At 41.2% G+C, this 8,601-nt stretch overlaps 1 long non-coding RNA gene across 1 annotated transcript; it reads left to right on the plus strand.

The window, feature by feature from the left end:
* Positions 1-5,123: 5,123 nt before the first annotated feature.
* LOC139071775 (uncharacterized) lies at positions 5,124-7,895 on the plus strand. Its single transcript, XR_011521596.1, has 3 exons — positions 5,124-5,581; positions 6,118-6,391; positions 6,848-7,895. It is a non-coding gene; the product is annotated as an uncharacterized lncRNA (long non-coding RNA).
* Positions 7,896-8,601: the final 706 nt, after the last annotated feature.

Consider the following 8,601-nt stretch of genomic DNA (forward strand, 5'->3'; position numbering starts at 1 on the left):
AAGCAGGTTTGGGAAATGAATGAGTGTGAAAACTCCCTGAGGAGTTTGTGACACCTCCAAGGTAGAAACTCTCCAGAAAGATCAGCACCAAGTTGTAGCAGCAAATCTGGTTACATTTAATAATACCATAATATTCTCTTTATACAGCGAGGGACAAAGTGGGAGATCTCTGTAGCTAGTAGCAGGGGTGAAGGGGGAGAGCTTTTATGAGAAAGATGGCAAGCATGATTTTAGACACAACCAACCCAAGAGCTTGGATTTAAATGTGCTCTTAAAAGCTGCAAGCAGAGTTGGCTTAATGCAAACACAGAACCACATGTCATCTAATAATACCGCCCCTTATCAGACATCTTGTTTTCACCTCTATTATCAACTCTGTACTCTGTGTGTTTGCCACCTTGTCTCAGTTTGGTGGTACTTAAGGAATGAGACTGTTTTCCTTTCTCCAGTCATAAATTCCCCCACCAAAAAATATACGGGCCTTGCTACCTTTGACACAGTGGAAATTCCTATTGAATCATTTGTACGTGAGAGAAAATATAAAGATTTTTTAAAATGTCTTGTTTAAAGGTACACTCAGTTCTACCGCATACTTGTTTAAAATAAAAGCACTTCAAAATAAAAAAGCACTAATTAAATATGAATCTGTTCCACTCCAACAATAAATGACAGTCACCTTTCAGCTAATGAAATATTTTTTGTTATTTTTTAAATGTTTTATTTATTTACAGAGAGCATCTGTGATTGTTTTCAAAGTGAACTGTTCCAGGTCATTTAATTAAATTTTCCAGTTTTGTCACTTTCACAGTCTCGTAATTTTTTAAATTCCTGCTCAGCTTTAACATCAATTCACCCTATTTAAATTAACAAATGTATTATTTTCTGTTAACCAAGCAGGTAAAAAGCTTATAGGGAAACTGACCACACTCAGGAAGTCCCTCTTTGGTGTCACTATCACCCCTCTGACTTTAACAATTTGCATTTGAAAACCCATGAGCAAGAACAGCTGTGAGCACTTTAAAGTAATGGTGTGTTGGCTATAGATGTGTGCAGCAGCATATGGCGCAGGTATTTTCAAATAAACTCATATCTATAAACAGCAAGGCAAAGCTTAATTCTGAACACTTGAGATTTCAGTTTGGATTTATTAAGTAAAAAAAAAAGAAGTAAAAAACAAAAACACATCTATTCGCCTGTTTGTCCGGGGGGGGGGGGGGGTGTTGTCATTAAACAGAAACCAATCTATCATTTGCAGGGAACCCCCTTACCTTTTGAAGCTACAGCAAAAAAAAAAGATCAAAAGTCCCCCGGTTCCTGTGTAAAAACAGATCTTGCTCTTGCAGGTATTATTGTTTAGGGTCATAAGTTCATTTGCAAAAACATAACAACAATTCTTCATAGAACCTCCTTAAATCTGCATTGTTGTTTCTGATGCATAAATAACTCTGCCTTTATTCACATAAGCAACTTTGTGTCAAATTTAGCTCTGCAAACACAGCGCCTAGTTGAAAAGTTGTTCTCCAGAATCTGAAACTTAAATATTCTTCTTCTATAAACCATTTATTTGAAGTAAAGTTTGTAATTTTCAGATATGTCAAGCACATCTCTTCTCCTCAGCTCACCAAAAGACATTCCTTTTTGTCTCTGTCCTCTCCTGACTGTCCCCTTGCTTACAAACACACAAAGCAGTTTCAGGAAGTTGATGGAGCTGCAGCAGTCTCACCTTCCTGTAAATAATAGTATAAAGTGTGAATCACATGTAGATTGTTAAGAAAAATGTATATTGTTGTTCATTTGGTTTTATTCACATATTAAAAGATGCTACATGCTAGATCCTGGAGTCGGGTCACGAGGGCAGCAGCCTAAGTTGAGAGGCCCAGACATCCCTCTCCTCATCCACTTGGGCCAGGAATCCCAAAGTGTTCCCTGACCAAGCGAGAAACATAGTCCCTCTAGTGTGTCCTGGGTCTTCCTTTAGGTCTCATCTCCATTGGACCTGCCTGGAAAACATCACCAGGGAGGCGTCCAGCAGGCATCCTAACCAGATGCCCAAGCCACCTCAACTGGCTCTTCTCGATTTGAAGGAGCAGCGGATCTACTCCGAGCTCCTCCCAGATGACCGAGCTTCTCACCCTATCTTTAAGGCGGAGCCCAACCACCCTGCAGAGAAAATTAATTTTGGCTGCTTGTATCTGTGATCTTATTCTTTTGGTCACTACCCAAAGCTCATGACCATGAGGGTAGGACCATAGATTGACTAGTAAATTGAGAGCCAGTGTTCCTCTGCCAGGACAAGAGCCACATAGCTCCTCCTGAATCTGAGGTTTGACAATCCGACAGACCCTCTTCTCCAGAACCCCTGAATAAACTTTACCAAGGAAGCTCAGGAGTGTGATCCCTCTGTAGTTGGAACACACCCTGCAGTTCCCCTATATAAATAGGGGGATCACCACCCCAGTCTGCAAGCACAGTGGAACAGCCCCTGATTTCCACGCAATATTGCAGAACAGCGCTAGCCAACACAACCCTACGAAATCCAGAGCGTTAAGGAACTTCGGGAAGATTTCATCCACATCCGGAGCCTTGACAAAGAGCTTTTTGACAATCTCAGTGACCTCAGGCCCAGAGACTGCAGAGTCCAACCCAAAGTCACCGGACTCTGCTTCCTCACTGGAAAACGTGTCAATGAGATTGAGGAGGTCTTCGAAGTATTCTGCCCATCGATCCACAACGTCCTGGGTAGAGGTCAGCAGCTCACCGTCCCCACTATAAACAGTGTTGGTAGCACACTGCTTTCCCCTCCTGAGGCACTGGATGGTGGACCAGAATCTCCTCGAAGCCATGCGGTAGTCTTGGCTCCATGGTCTCACCAAACTCCTCTCATGCCTGAGTTTTTGCCTCTGCAACCACCCGAGCCACATTCCACTTGGATTGCCAGTACCAATCAGCCACCACTGGGGTTCTACAGGCCAAAAGGACCTGCTAGAACTCTTTCTTCAGCTTGACAGCATCCCTAACTGCCGGTGTCCACCAGTGGGTTTGGGGGTTACCGCCAAGACAGGCACCAATGACCCTGCGGCTGCAGCCCTCGTCGGCCGCCTCAACAATGGAGGCATGGAATAGGGGCCATTTGGACTCAATGCCCCCCGCCTCCCCCGGAATGTTTTGGAAGTTCTGTCAGAATTGAAGCACGTATTTCTGATTCTGACTCTTGTTTGGTTTTCACTTCAAAGAAGCATGAGACAAATCATATCCAGTCTTGTGATCTACTTTTCTCTGTTGTTTTTTTTTATTTAATCAGCAACACCGCAGATGTAAACGCCTTTCTCAACTAAGAGCATCGACCAGCTGCTCAAAGATTCTTCTGCACGTAAATTGATTGGATGGAAAATACCAGCCTCGGGCTGCTGTAGCGCAAAGATGAAAATAACACAAATAATACAATGATGTTTACAAAAGTTCAACATCAAGAATAAATGTAAAGCAAGACAAAATAATTCACTGTGCTTTAAATGTAGAAACTATCTGAGAATAATCAGGTATTCATTTGTATTATTTCAACGTTATTAAGCAGTCACGACTACGAGCAGAAAACAAATAAAGCATCACTCTCTTTTTTTGAACAATAAACATTTAGCCTAATAAGAGCTGCTTGAAAACAGAGCTGTTTGGAACTACAATGTACTTGATAAGATGTACTCAATAACCATCAAAATAAAGAGCAGCAAACCCATATCTTTGAAAAATGCAACATACGGTGCATAAATAAGGTTTACCATCACCCTTCCAACCAAATAGGTCATACTTGGTTTCATCCGCCCAGTTTATTTTAACCTGGACTTGCTCAGATATTCTATAACAGTGTGTTTGTCTGCCTTGCCAAGCGGGGCCCAGTTTCCATGGTCACAAACGATGTCATTACTTTGGTTTAAATATAAAGTGTGAAATATTTCATAGTCCTTCCATCTGTTGTTTGAAAAATAGTTGAAATATTTCAGCCCTCAGTAGGCTTCCCTCTAAATTAACCATCCACCTTTTGCCAATGGGCTCCACTCGGCATACAGCGGAGAACTTCAAATCAACAGGCCATCTGCAGATAGGCAGAAAGCAGGGCTGGTGTGGAGCAGCAGCAGCAATTCTCTGTTCCAGATGTGACCCTGCGCCAGGCCTGGCAGGGTGAGGGCACTGATTCAGGGGAGGGACGAGGGGAAAGGTTATGGAGATAAGGTGGCGGTAGCTGAATGTAGAAGAAGCAGACTTATTATGTGCACACGGCTGTCAAAAAGAGGACATGGAAGCACACCATGTCTGGCTCAGGAAGTGATGTGGCAACACGAAAAGGGCTCAGAGGCAGCCAGTCGTTGGCTGGACGAAGCAACTTCAGAGATGGAGGTGGGAAGGCAGATGGGGCGGGAGCCGGGGCCGGCCGAGGACAGCCATATGTGAGAGGCAGCTGATGTGTGAAGCATTATGCCTCCAACACACACTGCTGTGTGTGAGAGGGCACCTTGGCCCCCTCAGAGCTACGTAGATAAACACCACCCAAACCTCCTCATTTACAGCTTTTCATTAGTTAGAGTATGTGTGTGTGTGTGTGTGTGTGGGGGGGGGGGGGGTACATGCCTGCCTGCAATCCTGGCTCTCCTACAGGATTGACTCGGTATGTTTTACATCGTGTTAAACTTTAGGCTAAAACTTCACCTCCATGATCTTTGTGGAGAAATTCAATCATTTCAAATTTTTTATTATCTTTTAGCATCAAGATTCATACTTAATACAAAAAAAAAACACAGCACACGGACATTCGATTGGTCTTTCAAATACAGCTTTGAGACTTTTTCTTCTTGAAACAAACCCTGAGTCATTCTTTTACTGTCCGTTTTGACGTATATTTAATAGGCCTTAAAAGTGCACTTTAGAAAATAGCTCACCTCTATTTTCTGTGATTTTGTCTCCAACAGGTGCAGCCATTTCTTGAAACCCTTAAAGGAGACATAACATGAAAAACCCACTTTTTTATCCATTAACACGGTGTGTTTCACATTTTAAGTGTCTAAGTGAGCAAAAAGGCTTATATTATTCACTGGAGTTGCTATTTAGATATTTAATAATTAAGTTTTGGGCATATTTGTCCACCCGTTCAGTTTTTACATTATCTATTACATCAGTAATTAATTTAGTGAGGATAACTACCAAATATGGTAATGGCCCTTGGCTAAACACAGAGCCAATCCGCCATTTTTTCTTCTCGCTAAGATTTTTTTGTAGTCCTATTGGAAAAATGCAGAATGTCTGGTTATTTTAGCCACACACAGCTCAAAACTGTTCCTCGTTTTAAGGAAGGGTGGTGTGGCAGTATTTAAACCCAGGAGCTGATGACACTACTGCTAAAAAAAACACAGAAGAAAAAGTAGTGTGTTTGCGTTTGTTTGTTTGTGTGTGTGTGTGTGTGCGTGCGCGCGCGCGCGCGTGGTTCGTTCGTTCTGTCTCCAGGCTAGTGGCTAAGTACTGAGGGCTTCATCTATCTAAAAGGAGTTATTTCCATCTGAATTTGGCAGCACCGGGACACAGCAGCAGAGCGGTAAGCTTCATATCACTCTAAAATGTCGACAAACTTTACTTTAGATTTACGGGCATTAGCAGCACTAAAGCGTTAGCATCCGGCTTGCTATCGCTAGCACAGTATGCTAGTAAAGTTAGCACCCAGATTAATGTGGATTTGGCTGATTTTCGTGGAATAAAACGTGATTTCTGATCAACGCCTTCTTTTACACCAGATGATAACCTCCCACTGATTGTAACAGCAGAGAGCCTGTGTGTTATTCTACATGAGTGTGATGTAATCTTAGCATCCAGTAAATAAAGTCCCATATCAGCTAAAATGCAGCGTGACAAAGTCATTAAAGTGCGTCAACACAGTGGATTTAATAGAGTTTTAAAGAACGATCTCTAAGTGAAGTGAGGTTAGTTTTTTGTCTCACTGCAGATATAAAAACTAACTCTGCATCAGTCAGACGCAGCAAAGCTCACCGTCTGTATGAGCGTGAGCGTCGGAAAGCTGATAAAATTGGCTGTAAAATAATTAAAACAAAGTAAAAATGTTCCTTTGCTTTTTAGAGTCCACATCCAGAAGACTGGAGCCGTGTTTCACTGACAGGCTGTCAGACTAACGCCCTGATGAGCTCAGCTGGGACAAACTGGTGTGATGTTTAGGTAAGTGAAGATCTGCTTCTCCAAGTCCTTGAGATGCTAGTAAAAAATAATTTAGCCAGCTTGCTAATGTTACTTTTCTTCTCCTCTAAGGAACACAGAACGTTCAGATGTTGGCGTTTCACGTCACCTACTGAGGAAGGAGACCCACCAGTAAAGAGACGGTCTGGACCAGACCAAAGTGAGTGATGACACACCTCAGCCACCCTCATCATTAAGAACACCTCACCCCCTGAATCACTCCGTCTGATGACAGCAGAGTGATTTATTTGATGTTTTACTTGTTTAGTCTGTTTAGAAATTATTGAATTACATTATTTTCTGTAATCGACCATCTGATCTGGATGTGTGCAGAATAACTTTCCCCAAATTCAGCAGCAGCTGGCCTACAAAAACAGCTGCAGCATGTAGTAAGTGTCTGCACTGCTCTCTAATGAGCTTCCTTTCATAAGGAATCATTTGTATAATTTTAGTGTCACTATTTTATTACATTTGTAGGAAAATATGAAGTCACTGCAGCAAAGTGAACTTGTGAACAAACACAAACGTGACTATAAACATGAAAGCTAAAGAAACAACTTTCCTAAAGCTGCTTGTAAACAAAATATGTCATTAAAGTTATTGTCTATCATTGCAGAATATGGCGATGACATCATGGAACTGGTCTTTGGAAAAGTTTTCCCTGAACCAACTCCGTTTCTAGATGAGGTAGAGAAGATCTGCATCTCACCAACTCTCTGGTCTCAGTATTCAGACAACGGAGGTCTCCCACTGTTATCCAGGACCAGTTTGAAGCCCACATACTGCCCCTCCCTCATCATCAGGAAACATCAATCCGTATCCTGAGGACAACAGAAGACGGCAGGAGGACAGGAACTCTGAGACCTAGACACCACCAGCACCGAGACACAAAGCACCTGTGTGCACAACGCCTGTTTTAACTACTAAAGCCTGTTTATTATATTGTTCTACTTATTTACTGTGAGGTTAATACTTAGAAAATTTGTATATTAATGTAAACAATAAAAAAAATCACTGATTGTATGCTTTCTTTTAGATGTAATGGTCCAAACTCAGCCTTGTAGACATTTATTGCATCCTGTAGGTAAATACACAGAACAGGCTCAGGTCCAGGATGACCCAGCATGCTCTTCTTCCATTCTGGCTGTTAGGGATTGTATCAATAACTCAATGCCTACTGATGTTTTCACCTAACAGTATTTATTTAGAATGCAGGTAAGATTTAACTATATTTGTTAGCAAAGCAGACTGATCCTGGGAATTTCACTGCAGCACTGATGTCCACCTCTCTGTACACATTAGAGAGAATTACCACTTTACAGCTAAACACATTTAATAAAGATATAGGCTACGCATTGCAGACAATAAAAACAAAGTTGTAAGCATTAGAATTATAATGATGACATTAAAGAACACTTGGAGGAATGTTCTTTATTTTTGACTAGAATCTCAAATCTTTAAATTAAAATGTAACTGCTTTTTATCCATTTTCAGCCATTAAGACACCCAATATAAAATAAGACTACTTATAAAATTATTTATAATTATATGTATGTATATAGATAGAGATCTTAATAAAATATATTCTTTGAATGGTGTTTTAATGAGCTGTATCATTTTTTTAAACATTTTTTACAGAAATAAGCAAGCAGCATTCCTTGTGTGTGTGTGTGTGTGTGCGCGCGCGTGTGCCTGCTCGCTTGTCCCTCCGTCGGCCGTGACGGGTGTGTGTGAGTGACTACAGACAAATGCATGAGAGAGTTAGCAGCCATGAAACAGCTTGATGAACTACTCTCCCCACGTGTTTTAAAAATGCTAATATGCTATGCTAAATCTGCTATGCTAAATAATGATTTCTCTATAGAACTACAAAGTCCGACTGGGGGAGGAGAGTACAGGACTGCACTATGGAGGGGGGCGGAGTTTACAGCTCCTCCTCCAGTTTAAAGAGACAGTACCCCAAAACGGCTCGTTCTCAAGACTCTCCTCAGAACAGGGGTAGATGAGGGTCTGTAGAGCAACAATAATGAGGAAATCAGACCAAAGAACTGCAGTTCCACTGTATTTAGACCCCCAACTGAAGGATTTAGATGTAAAAAGGAATAACTTAAAAGCATGTTATGTCTCCTTTAAATATATGTGGGAGGAAAAAACAAAAAACCTCAGTCTCTGATCTTTTTTAAACTAATAATAAAAACTAAACCAATGGGTCACTTAGCGATAAGCTGTGATGGAGTTTTATGGCTGTATTTCTGAACTCGGCCAACTCTTCATCAAAGGTTTGAATATTTTATAAAAATGCTAAAAATCATAGCTCTTGAATTTTTCTAACACATTTTGTTACATCGTACAAAATAATGGTGTTCTGAT

The sequence above is a fragment of the Nothobranchius furzeri genome, chromosome 9 (genome assembly GCF_043380555.1).
Source record: "Nothobranchius furzeri strain GRZ-AD chromosome 9, NfurGRZ-RIMD1, whole genome shotgun sequence".
NCBI lineage: Eukaryota > Metazoa > Chordata > Actinopteri > Cyprinodontiformes > Nothobranchiidae > Nothobranchius > Nothobranchius furzeri.